Raw genomic sequence first — 18,123 nt, 5'->3', positions numbered from 1 at the left:
GCTGAGTAGATTATCTGTAAATTCCCGGACAGCCTGGGCTACAGAATGAGCCTCGTCTAAAAGGAAAAAAAAAAAAAAAAAACCAAACTATTAGAGCCAATGATATGGCTCAGTAGGTAAAAGTGCTTGCAGCAAGCGTGATGACCCCCTAAATTCAATACCTAGAACCCACACGGTGGCAAGAGAGAACCAATTGCACTGATTGTCCTCTGACCAACACACACACACACACACAGAGCCTGCCCTGTTTAATGTTTTGTCAATTTGACCCGAGGTCAAATCAAATAGGGAGGGGAACCTCAATTGAGAAAACGCCTCCATTAGATTACCAGTAGAGATGCGGGGGGGGGGGTAGGGGGGGCGCATTTCTCTTGATTGCTAATTGATATGAACAAGGCCAGCAGCTCTTGGAAGTTGGTCCTGGCTGGTATATGAAAGCAAACTGGCCAAGTTGTGGGAGAACAGCAACCTTCCTGGTCTTCCTCTCTGCTTCAGTTCCTGCCTGGAATTCCTGCCTTGACTTCCCTCCATGGTGCTTTACAACTATAAGTTGAAATAAACCCTTTCCTCCCCAAGCTGCTTTTGATCATAATGGTTTTTTTTTTAAACAGCGATAGAAACCAAACTAAGAGACTTCTCTGTGGTGCTATGTCGGGTGCATTTTTCTAGAAGGCTTTATATAATCTAAATACTTAGACAAAGCTAGCGGAGTAGAAAAGGCCTTGCGCTTACACTTCATGCCATGTCCCGGTGAGGAAGTAAGTGTCCTGGGTTAACACTTTGCAATGGGACTTACCTCAGGAAGTCAGCAGTGCCAATGGGTGGGTTGCCTTTTGATGTCTTTGGGATTTTGTTTCTGTAGTGAAGCTGTTTGTTTTTTAAAACAGGATCTCACTATGTAGTCCAGGCTGGAGTCAAACTCAAAATCCTCTTGCCTTGCCCTCTTGTTATGTGACAGGGATCGTAGGTTTGCAACCCCCACACCCATACACAGGATACTTGTAGCTGCCAAGAGCAAGATATCTATCTCTACCACCCCTTTTCTTTTGCTTTAATTTTGTAGCCAATGCGTTGTTCAGTTTTTCTCCACTTCATTGAGGTTGTCTGTAGGTTTATACTGTGTAGGCTTTCCTGTGTTGAGCAATGTCTCTTCTGGTCATTGTTTATTTAGGGCTTGCATCATGAAGGGACATCCAAGGCCTTTTCTGTATCTATTGGAATGGCCAAGTGATTTGTCTCAGAGTCTAATAATGTGTCTTATTAGTTATTAGCTTGCATATGCTGAAACATTCTCATTTCCCAGTAGCTCCTCTTACTTCTCCACTCCCCAACAAGATTGTGGGGGCATCTTGTTTTAAATGTATCGTGGTGAGTTCTGTTTGCAAGTATTTTATGGAGAACGTTTGCATCTATACTTTTGTTTTTATCCGGTTTGGCTATCCGGATGATGGCAGAAAACATTCCCTTTGTCTTTCTTTGGTGAGGTGATGTGGCCAAGGTTAGCCTGAAGCTGTGTAACTGAGCATAAACTTGAACGCCTGGTTCTCCCACAGTTCTGACTACAGGCTTGGCCAGCCACACCTGGCTTACATAGCTTGCATAGCAGAGGTTTTTCGTTTGTGGAATGAGTTCTGTTGTAGTAGAGCCCACTTATGCTTGTCCCCAACTAGCTTAAATAGAAAGGAACCTCAAACTATGGGTATGGTTTTTTTCCCAAGATTTATTTATTAATTTATTTATTTACTTTATGTATATGAGTACATTGTGGCTGTCTTCAGACACACCAGAAGAGGGCATCGGATCCCATTACAGATGGTTATGAGCTACCATGTGGTTGCTGGGGATTGAACTCAAGACCTCTTTCTTTCTTTCTTTCTTTCTTTCTTTCTTTCTTTCTTTCTTTCTTTCTTTCTTTCTTCCTTCCTTCCTTCCTTCCTTCCTTCCTTCCTTCCTTCCTTTCTTTCTTTCTTTTTCTTTTTTATTTATTTTATGCTTATGAATACACTGTAGCTGTCTTCAGACACACCAGAAAAGGGCAGCAGATCCCATGACAGATGGTTGTGAGCCACCAGGTAGTTGCTGGGAATTGAACTCAAAACCTCTGGAAGAGCAGTCATTGCTCTTCACCGCTGGGCCATCTCCCTAGCCCTCTAGTCTACTTTTCCAACTGCTAGCCTGGCTCCCTCCCAAGTGGTGTACCCCGAATACTTGTCCTCTTGGACATTTGATCATGGTTTCCATTCCCTAATTCCTTCATGGGTCCTTATAATTTTTGTTTTGTTTTGTTTTTTGTTTTTTGGGGTTTTTTTTTTGGATTTTTTCAAGACAGAGTTTCTCTGTGTAGCCCTGGCTGTCCTGGAACTCACTCTGTAGACCAGGCTGGCCTCGAACTCAGAAATCCACCTGCCTCTGCCTCCCAAGTGCTGGGATTAAAGGTGTACGCCACCACTGCCCGGCTGGGTCCTTATAATTTTGTTCTATCTACTACTTTGGGTTTTGGCTTGTTTTTGTACATCATTAAGTTATATGTGACATCTTGGATTTTTTTTTTTTGCATGTGTTTGGGTGGTGTGCATACAGATTCATTAGTGTGTGGGTACATACATGCATGTTCATGTGTGCACACATATGTGGAAATTTTAAGTTGTATTGTGGTATGGTGTCTTCTTCAGTCACCCTGCACTTAATTTCCTGCGTCCCTGGAGCTCACCAGTCGCAGATGATCTCACTAGCCGACTTGTTCTGACCATCCTCTGTCTCTGCCTTCTGTGTTCTGGGTTAGAGGCAGCCCACCATGCCCACCTGGCTTTTCTGTGGACTTTAGGGATTCTAACCTGGCAAGCAGTCTACCTGCTAAGCCACTTTCCTGTCCCATATCTGCTTTGGAACAGAAGCACTCACAGCTATAAACTTTCCTCTTTGAACTGCCTCTGCTGTTCCCACTGCTCTACCAAGTTGTGCTTCTGTTTCCATTTAACTGGAGCAGGTTTTAAGTGTCTCCTCTGATTTCTTCCATTCACAACTGATTTGTTAAGTGTCCGTGTATTTGTATATTTTTTGTTGCTTTCGAATTCTAGACCTCCTTAATCAAGTAAATTGCAAGAGATTATTCTGATTTTTTCTTTCTTTTTAAAAAAGATTTATGTATTTATTTATTTGTTTATTTAATGTATATGAGTACACTGTAGCTGTACAGACGGTTGTAAGCCTTCATGTGGTTGTTGGGAGTTGAATTTTTGGGACCTCTGCTCACTCCAGTCGGCCCTGCTCGCTCCATTCTGCCCGGCTCTCTCAGTCTCTGCTCGCTCTGGCCCAAAGATTTATTTATTATTATAAGTAAGTACACTGTAGCTGTCTACAGATGCACCAAAAGAGGACGTCAGGTCTCATTGTGGGTGGTTGTGAGTCACCATGTGGTTGCTGGGATTTGAACTCAGGACCTTCAGAAGACCAGTCAGTGCTCTTACCCGGTGAGCCATCTTTCCAGCCCCTGATTTTTTTCTTTGCTTAGTATCTTAAAATGTGATTGCGGAGGGCCATGCAGGAGGAATGACCAATGTCTTTGGAACTCGTGGAATGCAACCCATGGGTTACCATAGTCATATGGGTGGACCTCAGTGTGGCATGCCACCCGCCCCCAGGACTACGTGTCTTGAGGACTTTCTGCTGTTATAGAATTCTGCTCTGCCTGCCGCCCTCACATCCCTTGTAATCTAAGAGTTATATGAAAACTTTAAAAAGACTTCAATTCCATCACTAGACAGTATCTCTGACACTCACAGTACTAATGCTTGATGTCTTTCAGGCCTTGCTGCTGGAGGGAACACATTAATAATATTATCACCACCCTAGAGAAGAACTTAAGAGATGTAGATTGTCAGCAATGACCACCACCCTTAGAAAACATTTGGAAAAATAAAGTTGTTAGTGAAGCTAAGTTGAGATGTTTTCACTACTGGCTCTGATGTAGAAAATCTTAGGGAACAAAATCTGAAGTTCAGCTTATTAGTAAAGCTAGGGACCCTTTATGGTCAGGGAACAAGAACAATGGCAGCACTGGCTGACGTGACTCTCATGGAGGCTGAACTGGTTATGACTGATCTCTTTCTTTTTTTTGTTTTTTGTTTTGTTTTGTTTTGTTTTTTTCGAGACAGGGTTTCTCTGTGTAGCCTTGGCTGTCCTGAAACTCACTCTGTAGACCAGGCTGGCCTCAAACTCAGAAATCTACCTTCCTCTGCTTCCTGAGTGCTGGGATTAAAGGCATGCGCCACCATGCCTGGCGACTGATTTCTTATACCCATATTTGCCCTTAGCTTCCTGATATGATTTATTAAGAGTTGCTGAGTAGATTTGCATTGTGAAGATTTAAGGTAGAGATGACTGATTTTTATATAAAAGTTTAGATTTGTGATTCTTATAAGATTCTTAAAAGATTACTTTTAAAGATAAATAATAAAATAATTAATCCTTGCTTTGTAACTGCAAATTTCTGCCTGCCAGTAAGAGAAACTTGTTGAGAAAATGATCTTGCTTGTTTACAGTTTGTTACTCTATAGTAAGTTGCTTGGCTATGAATGTAGGTGGGTTTTTTAGAATAATTTTCTTTATCTGTACTACATAATGTTATTTCTTGTAAAGGTATTGGAAACCTGTGTTTTGTCATTCACATTTACTAGAAGAAAACTAAAACATAACCATGTTGTAACTGTATACTGCTTGAAAGGTTTTCCTGGGATATATAAGCTATGAAGGGAAGTATAAAGGATGGGGTGGGGTGGGGTGGGGTGGCTGGAACACTCTCTCCCGTTCATCAACTGTGTGTGTCTGTGTAAAGGTTATGCAATTGGGGGCTGGAACACTGTTCCTTCCATCCAACAATTGTGTGTATTTATGTGTGTATGTGTGGAGTATTTGGAGCCTGCTTGCTGGAGTTTTGCTCTAGCCATTCTGTGAGTGAATGTGTCTGTGTCTGTGTCTGTCTGTAGGTCTGTATGCATGTATGTGTGCGTGTCTGTATGTGTGCATGCATATTTGTGTGTATGACGTTATTGGACTCCGCCCTTTGTTTTGTCCATTCTGTGTGTGCATGGATTCTCTTTCTTTCCTTCATTTTCTCACGGGCTCCAAGGAGTTAAAAGAGTTCACAATTTTCTGCTGGCCTCAGGGAGTGCCAGCCCCCAGTAAATTGAGCTTTGTTCCCTCAGAAAAAAAAAGTTTGCTGAGCCTCTTCTCTAATTGCTGGCTGTCTTTGGCAGCAGCCCCTATAGGTTTCTGGATCTACCCACCCCAAACAGCGGTGCTAATCACTGACCCCCAAGGGCTGCCTGCCTCGGTTTACCCACCACAGCGATGCCCAAGCCATGTCATTGGCACGCGGTAATTCTAGAGAAAGTTCCTGATGAGAAGAATGTGCATTTCGCATATGTTAGAAGAATTCTACTTGATCTATTATGTAAAATAATGTTGATGTTTCTTTGTTAGTTTTTAGTTTGGATGACCTCCTATTGGTAGTGTAAGCTCCTGGCATCACCCACTATTATTATATTAGGACGTATCTGTTCTTTTATGTCTGACTGTGTTTATGTAACTAGGACACTCAACATTCAGTGCCTATATACTCATGAGTATTCTATATGCAGCAAAGAAGTAGAATTTCCCTATATTAATAGATGCCCTCTTTGTCTCTGTGGATTAATTTTGGCTTGAAGTTTATTCTGTCCACTGTAAGGATAGCTGCACACGCTAGCTTCAGGCTTCCATTTACTTAGCAAATGTATTAACACCCTTTAGTCACACAATTTCTCTATGAGGCATTGCCAGTGAGGTTTGTATATTTGGAGACAACAGATAATTGGATCTTGTGCCTTAATCCTGCACATTTTGTTTTGTCTTTAACAGGGTCTTCTTCTAGATCTCCTTATGTAGCTCACTCTAGTCTCAAATCTGTGGCAGTCCCTCTACATTAGTCTCTTGTGTACTGGGATTGCAGGCCTGAGCAACCATACCTGCTAGACTTTGTTGTCTTTTGAACTCCAGGCTGGCCTAGAACTCAGAGAGAGCCTCCTGCCTTTGCCTCCCAACTGCTGTGATTAAAGGCATGTGCCACCACACCCAGTTGTAATGACATCACTGCACACTGGCACAAGTCAGATTAGCTTCATGTCCTCCAGAAGGACTTCATTCTCCAGATATCCAGAATGTTCTAAAGTAAGAAGTCTTGTTTTGACACACGTACTTGTGAAGCAATGGCCTCTGGGGAAACTGCCAGGGACACAGCACTGAGGTCTCCAGCCAGCCCTGCCAGAGATTTGGTCTTCCCTCCTCTTCCTTCCCCTTCTCCCCATACCTTCTCAACAATCCTCTCCCCCTCCCTCACCTTTCCTTCCCTTCCTTTCTGAGCTGGAACCTCATTACTCAGTCCAGGCTAGCCTCAGACTGGCAGTTCTCCCACCCCAGCCTCCTGACTGCTGAGATTAGAGGATTTTGCCATCTTTGCCATCATGACTCCTTTATAATCTCTTTCTCTCTCCTCAGCTGAATCTTTGCTTCCACAGCACAAGCACAGGCCTGCAGGCCTTGCCATAGGGTTTTTCTGGCAGCGGCCACTTGAAGAAAACCAGACACTTAGCAGACATTCCTAATACATCCATCTTAGCCTTACCTTTACGTCCCTTGGGGGAAAAAATAAAACTCACAAAATTCATGAGGTCCAGTCTAAAGTCTAGGCAGTCCTCAGCTACAAGCTGGGGGTGGGGAGGGGGGGGAGGGGCGTTAAGCACTGGGCCAGCGGTTCGAAGTCTTTGGGACCTGGGCTACCTCTGCTATTCCGCACTTCTCCCAGTGGGGGCACTATTTTATTTCTATGGGCCATGGTTCCCTTGTGTGTGGAATGAAAATTCCCTTCCAGCTCGCCAAGTGAACAAACCCACCAACACCTTCAGAATCTCAGCAGTCTCCACTCAAGGGAGGCCCTAAAGCCAGCATAGCTAAGCTGCCCTTGCACTCCAGAAGCAGCTTGGGTTCCAGGTGCTCAGGGCTAAGTGGACTGGGTTGGTGACCTCCCAAGAAAGCCAGAGAGCTTGCTGCTCGCCTGCGTGGTGTTCTTTCATGAAATGCATTCTTTCATCTTTTCTATTGATTGACACTTTCTTCTTCTGTGTGTTGAATCTCTGTATCTTCTTGCAGTGCTGGCTTGGTGGTCTTGAATTACATTAGTTTGAACTTGTCTCTCTCTCCCCCTTTGTTGTTGTTGACTGCACAGTGAGACCAGGCTAGTGAACTGCCATCATCCTGCCTCTGCCTCTGGCATGTTGGGATAGCAAATGTGTCCCATTGTTGTACCAGGCAATGTAGCCTTCCTTTCTATTTCTTGGATGGAGGGCTCATGTAGTCGCAATCTGATGGCCTATACTCTTTGTTTTATCCATTCCCTATTTCCTGCCAGGTACTGGGGATTGAACCCAGGACTTTGAAGGCAAGAACTCCACCACTGAGTTCTGTCCCCAGTTCTCTCTTCTCAGTGTTCTTAGCATATCTTCCTCACTTAACTCTTGCACGCGTCCAACTCGACCAGCAAGAACGACGCTGCAACAGGATCCTTCTGCACACGTTTATTGGGAGAGCTTGATTGTAGAGGCGAATACACCCCGAGCCCAGCACTGGTGCTGCTTTATATAGGCCTAGGAGAGGCGTGTCTCACCCGGATTGGTTGTGCTTGGTTGATGCTTACCACCTCATTTGCATGCCTACATCTGATTGGTTAATTTCTCTCTCATCTGATTGGTTAACTTCTCTCTCATCTGATTGGTCAACTTTTCTCTCATCTGATTGGTCAACTTCTCTCTCATCTGATTGGTCAATTTTGGTTAATTCTCAAAACCTCATCTTGGCAGAAAACTTTCCTGCCTATGTATGCATGGTGGCCAGCAGAAGCCTGTGCCACTCTGCAACGGCACATGTGGCTTCCCACACTTAACATTCTCTCATACTCATCAGCGGTCCAAAATGCCAAATAAATTCAAGTGTTCAGTGTTTTAGGTCCTGCCTTCTGATAGTTGGAGAAAATGTGTGTGTGTGTGTGTGTGTGTGTGTGTGTGTGTGTGTGTATGTGTGTGTGTTGATTTCATTGTATTTTTGTTGCTGTTTGAGAAAGGATCTCCTGTATAGCCCTGGCTTTCCTGGAACTCCTTATGCAGACCAGGCTGGCCTTGAATTCAAAGATCCTATGACCTCTGCCTACTGGCACAGCTTTATTGTAAGCTCGAGTTTTCCAAACTCTAATACTCATTATTCATCCACTGTTCTCTCGTATCTCTATCTTTTCCTAAACACCTGTCATTCATTGCTTTGGCAACTGATGTTCCTTTTTCAGATCTCTGGTAATGGTTTCATTTTTTTTTTTTTTGCTTCACTAAGACAATAAAGTCTTTCAGGTTCAAATTCCTACAGTTTTCCCAGTATGCCTTCCATTTCCTTTACTCAGAGGACTACGTCCTTTCTTTTGGGGACAGTTTCCATGTGCCTTACATTCTCTAACCTTTGCTTAGACATTATGTTTATCCAGCAGTCTATAAGGGTCCAATAATTGCCTAGACTGATACTCCAGACTCAAATAATATGCAAAGCAAAACATGTTTAGTCTACAGAAGTTCAGCATTCAGGGGTCTACTATTCATCAAAATGGTGACCCCTAACAAAAGGCACACAGGCCTTTTTATAGGGAACTAGGAGAATTCTAGCTAGTTTTAAGTAATGCAAATCTTCTTTGGTGGATGCAGGGGAAGTTACATGAGTTGGTTTCTGATTGGCTCATGCCCAGGTGGTCAGCAGATTGCATTCCTGTGTCATGAACATTTAAGCACAGGACGAGAGACCCAAACCATATAGGGCTGCCCAACACAGATGGCCCATCCGGAGATAAGACATTTTCCCATTTTTGTGGTTATCTCCAGACTGTTCTTTGGGAGGGAGGTTTTATGACCTTGTTCCTAGAATTTTGGTCTGTTCCTGGAGCTGGTGACTTATGACCTGGCTCCTGAGCCTGGTGACTTTCCTTTTGACATCAGGCCCAGTCCTAAAATGGAGACAAATGAGGTTTATGTCATTCTTTCAATCCCTCCTTGAGTAAGGCTCCATCTTGAATCCTTGAGATATCTCATCTTGAATCCTTGAAATATCTCCAGGAGCTGGTATTGTTGCTATAAGAATCATCCATTAGACTATAGGGATTTGTTCTCATACAAATCTGACTACAGCATGTCCCACACAAGCACAACAGTTAGCAAGAGCAGAACTAGCCCCACTAGTTAGTGTAGTTAGCCACTACACTAGTTAGTGTAGTCAGCCAGGGAGACCAGGAAAACAATGACTCATATCAGCTTGACTCTGTTGTCCAAGTTTAGCCCTGTCCTCTAGTCTCTGACAGACCATGGCCAGGCTGTCTCTGATAATGCCTGAGTTGTGGGTGTAGAGACAGCATTGCTCTCCTGGGGCTTGGCAGAGCCCTCCCTGTTGCAGGAAGAGTAAGTCCAATTCCTTTTATCTTGTAGTACTACTTCAGCTAATGAGTCTAATGACTGTTCTAACTGATGGATAGACTTTTCTAATTGAGCTGAGTTATAAGTTTATTTAGGACTTGCAGAGTCTGATCTGCTTTGATAAGGTCTGAAGCACCAGTACGGATTCCCACAGCTATGCCAGACCCTATACACTCCCTAAAAGTAGAATTGTGGAGGCTCCAAAATCTCGTTTTTCCATGTGATGAGCCAGAGCTGTCTTCATGGAGATACTGAAGGGAAAGTAGAGACTTGAGGGAACAGGGTAACCAGAACACATACGCTGGAATTTTTAAGCATTTGTGGATGTTTCCAAGGGGTTAAACATAAGGTGCATGCAAACTAAGTTCTATTGGGGGGAGGAGGCATGAGGTAGGAGTTGCTGGCTTCTATGGTAAGGGTCTGATTGCAAAGATGTTTAAGGTGAAAGAAGCTATTTAGTCCTCCCTCTTTTTCTTACTATGCATAGTCCCTTTCCAGTTATAGCTTAAAGGGTAAGGACTGGAAACCTTCCCAAGGAACACCTTGGCAGGCTTTTTCAAGGTGTTGACAAATTTCCTGTGGAAGCCCAGCCATTATAGTATGGGGGCCTAGGGTCCAGACAGAGCCAATAATCTCTTCTAATGAGGTTAGTGGTAGAGTTAATAAAATTGAAGGTAAAGTTGAGTCGTTTAAACAGGACAGAGGTGTCAAAGGCCCTAGGGAGGGATGTGATGACAGGGACAAGATTGAGTTGTTTATAAGGGAGTTTTGTTGTTGTTGTTTGTTTTTTTTTCTTTATTTATTTAAAAGATTTATTTATTATATGTATTCACCATTGCTCTCTTCAGACACACCAGAAGAGGACATCGGATCCCATCACAGATGGTTGTGAGCCACCATGTGGTTGTTGGGAATTGAACTCAGGTCCTCTGGAAGGGCAGTCAGTTCTCTTAACCACTGAGCCATCTCTTCCGCCCCAGGGTTTACCTCTTGGACTCAAATCCTTCCATTTGTATCCAGCCAGGACCCAAAGGCCTAGGTTGAAGCAGGAAAAGTAGTACTCACCGTGGTATTCATCAGGCCAGTTAAGTCTGTACCTCCCTCCTTACATCTTGTGGGGTTCTCTCAGTATCTCAGTATCCTGGAGCCTCAAAGTATTCATTTGGTGCTAACAGCTTGGTGAAGATTTGTGTCCACTGGAATCTGATCTCTGAACAGAATAAGTATGAGGAACAAGTAGATGGAGTCCTTTGGAGACCTATTGGGACCCACCATTGAGAAAGGCACAGCCAGGTGTGTCTGAGGCAGGATTTTTAAGAATTCTTAGTTTGAGTGGATGTCGTGAGTGGACAATAGCTCACCACAGTCCTGTGCTGGCCTCAGGTACATAGTTGTCTGGAAGGTGTTCCCACCAATGTTTCAGCTATAGGGATGTCTCGTGCCCTACTGGTTTGACATAGTTGTGATGTATTCAAATCTGGATGCTGTCTTACCTGCCCAGTAATGGGGGTGGGGAATCACCATGTGAGTTGTGGTTGTGCCTCTTTATCCAGACTTCATCACCCAGTTCAAAGAAATGGGGTTAGGGAAGGGGGGAAAAATCTCACAAAGGCAGGCCAGAGCCCGATGGAGGGCTTCCAAAGATTCCAAGAACTTATTTTAGTCATATTCAGCCAGAATGTCAGACTGAAAATAGGAGGCCGCAACAAGAAGGCCATCTACATATTGAAGCAGACTTATGTAAAGGTGGGCTCTCTGGTACTCATCCAGGTCTCGTCAAAGATGATGGGTGAGTTCTTGAACCCTGGGCCAGGTGAATCTGGTCAGTTGCCCATTGAAGACCTTCTTTGGATCTTGCCATTCAAGGCAAACTTGAATGGGTTGACTTTAGGATGTCAGGGGCAAGCTGAAGAGGGCATCCTCCAGGTCAAGCACTGTCTAGATAGTCTACTCTGGGGCAAGCTTCTCAGTAGAGTCTAAGGGTTTGGGACACTAGGATGGATGTCCCCCACCCTTATGTTGGCTTCCCTCAGATCCTGCACTGGTGGGTAATTATTAGAGTGGGATTTTTTTAACAGGAAGTAGAGAGCTATTCCAGGGTGACTGATGGGACCAAGATCTCCAATTCCCAGAATCTGTTGATATGCAGTGTTGTGTCTATTTCTGTCTCTCTAGGCATAGGAGATTGCCTGATCTGGGTTAGGGTAGCCTCAGCTTCCAGCTGGATCAGTCTTGGAGCCTGATAATGATCCAGTCCCACCTTGTTGTTTTCTGCCCAGACATCTGGGATCCTAAAGAAGATTTGGTTGAGTTAAGTGTCCTCTCCTGTGACAGGGAGAGGCTGGGGAATCAGTTTGTATTCCTCATCAAGGGCCAGAGTCAGGACATGGATAACGCCCTTCTGATCTAGTATGTCTACCCTTCAGGGTTGAAGTATATCTGAGCTCCTATTTTTGTGAGTTAATCTCACCCCAGAAGGGAGTAGGAGATTGACCAGGAATGAATAGGTTACCCCTCCCATTCCCAATTCCACCTTTCTTTAGGTAGTCCATAATAGTGCTTGGAGCCTGTCATACACTGTAGCTATACCTTCTTTCCTGATAAGGGTCCTAATGGCTCCTTCAGAACTGAATGTTGGGCCCCAGTGTCGACCAGAAAGCCTATGGGTTTCCCCTTCACCTTTAGGGTTACCCAGGACTCATGAAGGGGAGTTGAGCCCCAACTTGCTCAGTCATTGAGCTCCTCTAATTCTAAGACTTGGGGCTTCCTCCTGGGGTACTTGTTTTTCCCATGGCCCATTTCCTTCAGTAAGCACACTGATTCTTCTTTGGTGTCACCCAAGGACAGGCACTCCCTGTCGGTTGGGCTCCACTTACTTTTTCTTCATCCATGAGCCAAGACTCTCAGTTCCTTGGTGTCCTTATGGTCTTGGGGGTGGCAACTAGTAGTACTTTGGCCAGTCCCCTGGTCTCTCAATCCTTGGGATTTCTTAGTTGAAGACTTTTTTTTTTTCTTCTTTTTTTGTTATAGCTACAAGTTCTGTCAGCTGCTTACCTGCAAACCCATCCAAGCATTGGAGCTTAGGCCGAATATAAGGGACTGCTTGGTTAACAGAGGCTGTGTTTACAGATGACTGGTTTTCCCTAGCCTCAGGATTGAAGGGAGGTGTAGGTGTGGCAGGCTTCCAAGAGTCTCTCCAGGATTTCCCTAGGACTCTTGCTTTTCCCTTCAGTAACCTGGCTTACCTTGGATAAATTTGTGGGCCTCTCAGAGGGCCCCCATAAGAATGTTGTGGAAAGGCTGGAGAGATGGATCAGCAGTTAAGAGCACTGACTGCTCTTCCAGAGTTCTTGAGTTCAAATCCCAGAAACCACAAGGTGACTCACAACCATCTGTAATGGTCATCTGATGCCATCATGAAATATATATTTACCTTGAAATAGGCCTAGTTGTCCAGCTGGCCTTGAACCTCTGGTAGTCATGTTTTCACTCTGGACTGGCTGGGACTACAGATCTCCCCCATTAGGCTGACTCCGGATGCTTTTAGAGACCCACTGACAATGGTCTTTAAGCACATGGGATTTTTGTTGTTTGTTTTGTTTTTGGTAGTGGTTGTAGTTCTAAACTGTTACTAAATGGATAGAAAATGGTTTTGACTACAACCATTTTTTCACACCTGAGTTCCTGGCCTGAAGACATCCACTGCAGATCTTCTGAGTAGACTGTTCTGGGAGGGAACCCTATTGGTTTCTGTCATAGTGTATTCTCTGTTGCTGTGACAAAGAACCGTAACTAAAAACAACTCTTGGAAGAATGGGTTTAGCTGGCTTATACTTCACTTTATAGTCTATCACGGAGGGCAGGAGCCTGAAGGCAAAACCTGAAGCAGATACAACAGAGGAACAGTTTATTGCCTTGATTCCTGTAGCTTTCTCAGCTCTCTTTTGTATATAGCCCAGGACCACTTATCCAGGAATGGCATTACCTACAGTAGGCTGGCTCCTCCTGCCATCAATCAGTCATCAAGAAAATGTCCCACAGACATGCCAATAGGACAATTTGATGGATGTAATTTCTCAATTGACATTCTCTCTTCCCAGAAATGTCTAGGTTTGCGTTGACATAATCTAACCAACACAGTTCTCTAATCAAGCATAGGACTAAAGATGGATGAACTAATAAAAATTTAGGTGTGCTTTGTTCAGAGTGGGGTTAAGTGCCCAGTAAATACTGCTGGATGTGTACTAAGAAATAATAAGCATTTGCTACTGCTAGAGCACTCCTATCAGCCAAGGTAAGCTTCCCATTTAACAGATGAAAAGACTAAGTCTTAAGAGATAGAGAACTTGTTCAAGCTCTATGTGGATCCATCAAGTAGGATTTGACTACTTCGTGTGTGTGTTCGTGTGTGTGTGTGTGTGTGTGTGTACCCGCGCATGCCAAAATAATGCATCATGTGCCCTGGAGTTGGGGTTAAAGATACTTGTGAGGTTGCATGAGCTGCATGCTGGGAACTGGGTCCTTTGCAAGCAACATGAAATACTTATAACTGCTGTGCCATCTCTCCAGTCCCTGCCTCCCTTCCCCCCCCCCCCCCCCCCCCCCGCAGACTGTGTTCCTAACCACTCTATTACATTGTTTGGGCTGTAACACACTGTGTTCTACAAGAAACAAGAGCCTCACCATTCCTTAAGAAATATACCGACCCATCCAGGCAGTCAGGCCACACAAATGTGATGTGAACTACACACGGACTGAACAATCTAAAGGAGCAGAGATCTCAGTCTCCTTAGAGATCTCCAGACCCTTTCCCATCTTTGTTTTCTTACTTAGTTACTGAGAAATATTTCTAACTGAAATTTAAAACCCAACATTCAGTTTAAGATCTTACTAACATGTGCATATCTGCATGTACAGCCACAAACACACACTGCATGTACATACAGTGAGAGCACTGCACATACATACAGTGAGAGCACTGCACATACATACCATGAGAACACTGCACATACATACAGGGAGAACATTACACATACATACAGTGAGAACACTGCACATACATACCATGAGAACACTGCACATACATACAGGGAGAACATTGCACATACATACAGTGAGAGCACTGCACATACATCCAGGGAGAACATTGCACATACATACAGTAAGAACATTGCACATACATACAGGGAGAGCACTGCACATACATACAGTGAGAACATTGCACATACATACAGTAAGAACATTGCACATACATACAGGGAGAGCACTGCACATACATACAGTGAGAACACTGCACATACATACAGTGAGAACACTGCACATACATACAGTGAGAACATTGCACATACATACAGTGAGAACATTGTACATACATACAGTGAGAACACTGCACATACATACAGTGAGAACACTGCACATACATACAGTGAGAGCACTGCACATACATACCATGAGAACACTGGGAGCAGAGAACTAGAATAAATATAGGTTAAAATCAATGGTTTAACTATGGAACAATAAAGAAGCAAGAAGATAAATTTGTTTTTAGTTTTATTAAAGTTATACATATAAGTTTAAAATAGAACATTCTCCCCTTCAAAGTATTCCTTTAGAATAGTTTATTATGTTAGCTGACATTAATAAAAATATTTTCTGTTTATTAAGAAGTAAGTAAACTCAGGTGCAGTGGAACTTACCTGTAATCCCAGATTTGGGGAGGCTGAGGCAGGAGGATCAACCTGAGATTAACTGAGATTAAGTTTGATGCTGCCTCCGATTACACAGTGAGTTTCAGGCCAGACTGGGCTGAAGTGTGAGGCCCTGTCACAAACAAACCAAAATCAAGTGGGTAGTTTCAACTGGATTTGTCTTTAATTAAAAACTCTCTGTCTTTCTCAACTGAGAAAATTACTTAAGAGTATTTGTCTTCAGTAAAAGTTTAGAAGCATGTAATAAAGAAGGAAAATAAGCTTTTTACATGTCACATGCATTGAAAAGTGGCCCAGCAAGCCACAACTTCCCTGTTGTCTGCAGCCATCTATTCTTAGCAGCTCCTGAAGCAACACTGTGAAGAAACAGGCTCTGGGTCCCAAAGAACTTCCTAGAACATTCGACAATTAGAATAGGAATCTTGAATGGCTTACCACACATCAAGAAGAAACACATCCCACATGGATAGAATACAAATTCAAGAGGAACCATATAGTCCAGCCATGATTTAAGGTCCAGATCAGCTTATCTGCAATTAGAGCTGGGCAGCCTCTATCTCCTTCTGTTAGTTCAGTGCCGCTATGCCTTATTCATAGCAGCTCTCGAGTACCTCGTCATGCACACACAACAGCTGTAAAATCTTGGACCTAAATTTCACCTGATGTAGGATAACCTGGAGTTCCTTTATTCAGTTCCTTCAATGGATTTAGGGTGGAAAATAAGCTCCCTGATGCACTGTTATTCCTATAGACATCATCTAAACCTATGCTATCCACACCAGCCAACTGCCACATGTGATAACTGATAAGCTATGAATAAGAATGTGGTTATAGTTTAAAATACACACTAGATATCAAAAAATTAATGCAGGAGACTATGTGTGTCTGTGTTTTCATCTGCGGAGCCAATATTCTCTGGGCGGGGACTGGTAGAGCAGAGCGGTCCGTTCCTGGAGCTTAGGCGGGGTAGCAAAAGCTACATGCAACAGAAGACAAGACAAAATATCTCAATAACACTCAATATACTGCGTCACATATTAAAATATTTTGGAGTGTCTTGATTAAATAGCAATCTTACCTGTTTCTTTCCACTTCTTAAAGTCTGGCTATAGAAAATATAATCCTCTCAGTTTTCATGTTTGGTTTCCATTATTACTTAGCTTTGTTCTTTTTTTTTTTTTTTTTTTGGGTTTTTCGAGACAGGGTTTCTCTGTGTAGCCGTGGCTGTCCTGGCACTCACTTTGTAGACCAGGCTGGCCTCGAACTCAGAAATCCGCCTGCCTCTGCCTCCCGAGTGCTGGGATTAAAGGCGTGCGCCACCACGCCCAGCTAGCTTTGTTCTTTACTGTAAAGACTAGGTATGACCTTATTGTGAATTTTAGTGAAGGGATAGCAATTCTATTCAGTCTCTCACCTGTAGTTTGAAAGAAAGACAGATCACACACATTTCTATTTTTCGCTTTTAAGGTCCCATGTGTAGGAGAATTTTACCTGCATGAATTTTATGTATATGTTTGTGCACCCTAGGAGGGCAGAGAGTGTCAGATCCCATGGACTCAAGAGTTCCCGATGGTTTTGAGCCACCATGTGTGTGCCGGGAATTGTATCTATAAGAGCAGCAAATGTTCTTCACTGCCGAGCCATTTTCAGGCCCTGTCATACACATTTCTTTAAAATGTTTAAACTTAAGTGTACTCGTGTGAGTGAGGGAAAAGACTATCAGATCCCTGAAGCTGGAGTTATAGGTAGCAGTGAACTAGATGATGTGGGTGCTGCTAGAGTAGTGCCACACACTCTTCAGCGATGAGTCATCTCTTTAGTCCCCCTTTAAGAATCAGAAGTATTTTAAAATTCCACCATGTTTTTTAACTGGTGAGTACCAGATATTAAAATGTCTCTGTGTCCCTAAGCTGGTGACAGGGCTTGCTTCCTAGGAGGTGCCACTTTCCCTTCGCACAGCCACCCTAGTTCAAATGGGTGAAGCTTGCTCAGCCTGTCTAGGGTTCCTCCTATGTATGTGTCCTTTCCTTGACTCAGAGAAGCACATAACTGCCCATACAGGGGACCAAGACAAGAGAAGTCATGTTTCCATTCAGCTCGTCACAACTCTGAGGCAGCAATATGAAAGTTTCTGTAATTCTTTAGAAATCTGGAATGAGAAGTTAGTTGTAAGGGAAGTTCAACATAGTTAGACATGAGGGAAATGCAAATGCGATTCTGTCTCAGCCTAGACAGAATGGTTAAGAAAACACGCAGCAAAAGCTGCTGGGTGCATGCAGCTACTGTGGAACTCACTGTGAAAGTTACTTAAAAACCTAAACCAAGGATGACCACCCAATCCAGCCCTACCATCCTGAATAGATACATCAGCACACAACACACCCTATGTGCACACTCGTGTTTATCACTAATCACACTTCACAAGTGAGTTACTCAGCTCGGGAACCCTCCTGTGGATGAAGCAAGAAGGACAATGTGGTATAAACAAAGCACAGTCTTATTCAGCCAGGGAGAAGAATGCATTTATGCTACGTGTAGGGAATTGGATAGAACTGGATAGCATCGTGCTAAGTGAAATGTCAGGACCCAAAGACATACAACGTATTCTCTCATTCACAATACAGATGGAAAAAAGATTGAACATAGAATGGAGAGAGGTTGGGTGTTTGGGAATCAGAAGAGGAAGTAAATGAGACATGGAAGTAAACATGATCAACAGGTATGAAAATGAATGAAGCCCATTATTTTATACACTTTATGATCTGGAATCTTTTAGCATGAAAGCCATTTAACCCCCATTCTGTAACTCTTCTGGCTTTCTTCCTTTGGAGAAAGCCAATTTTTTTTCTATCTTTCTTTTCTTTTTTTTTTTTTTTTTT

Source organism: Mus caroli, chromosome 18, assembly GCF_900094665.2.
Source record: "Mus caroli chromosome 18, CAROLI_EIJ_v1.1, whole genome shotgun sequence".
Taxonomy (NCBI): Eukaryota; Metazoa; Chordata; class Mammalia; order Rodentia; family Muridae; genus Mus; species Mus caroli.
Note: the sequence above shows the minus strand (reverse complement) of the source record.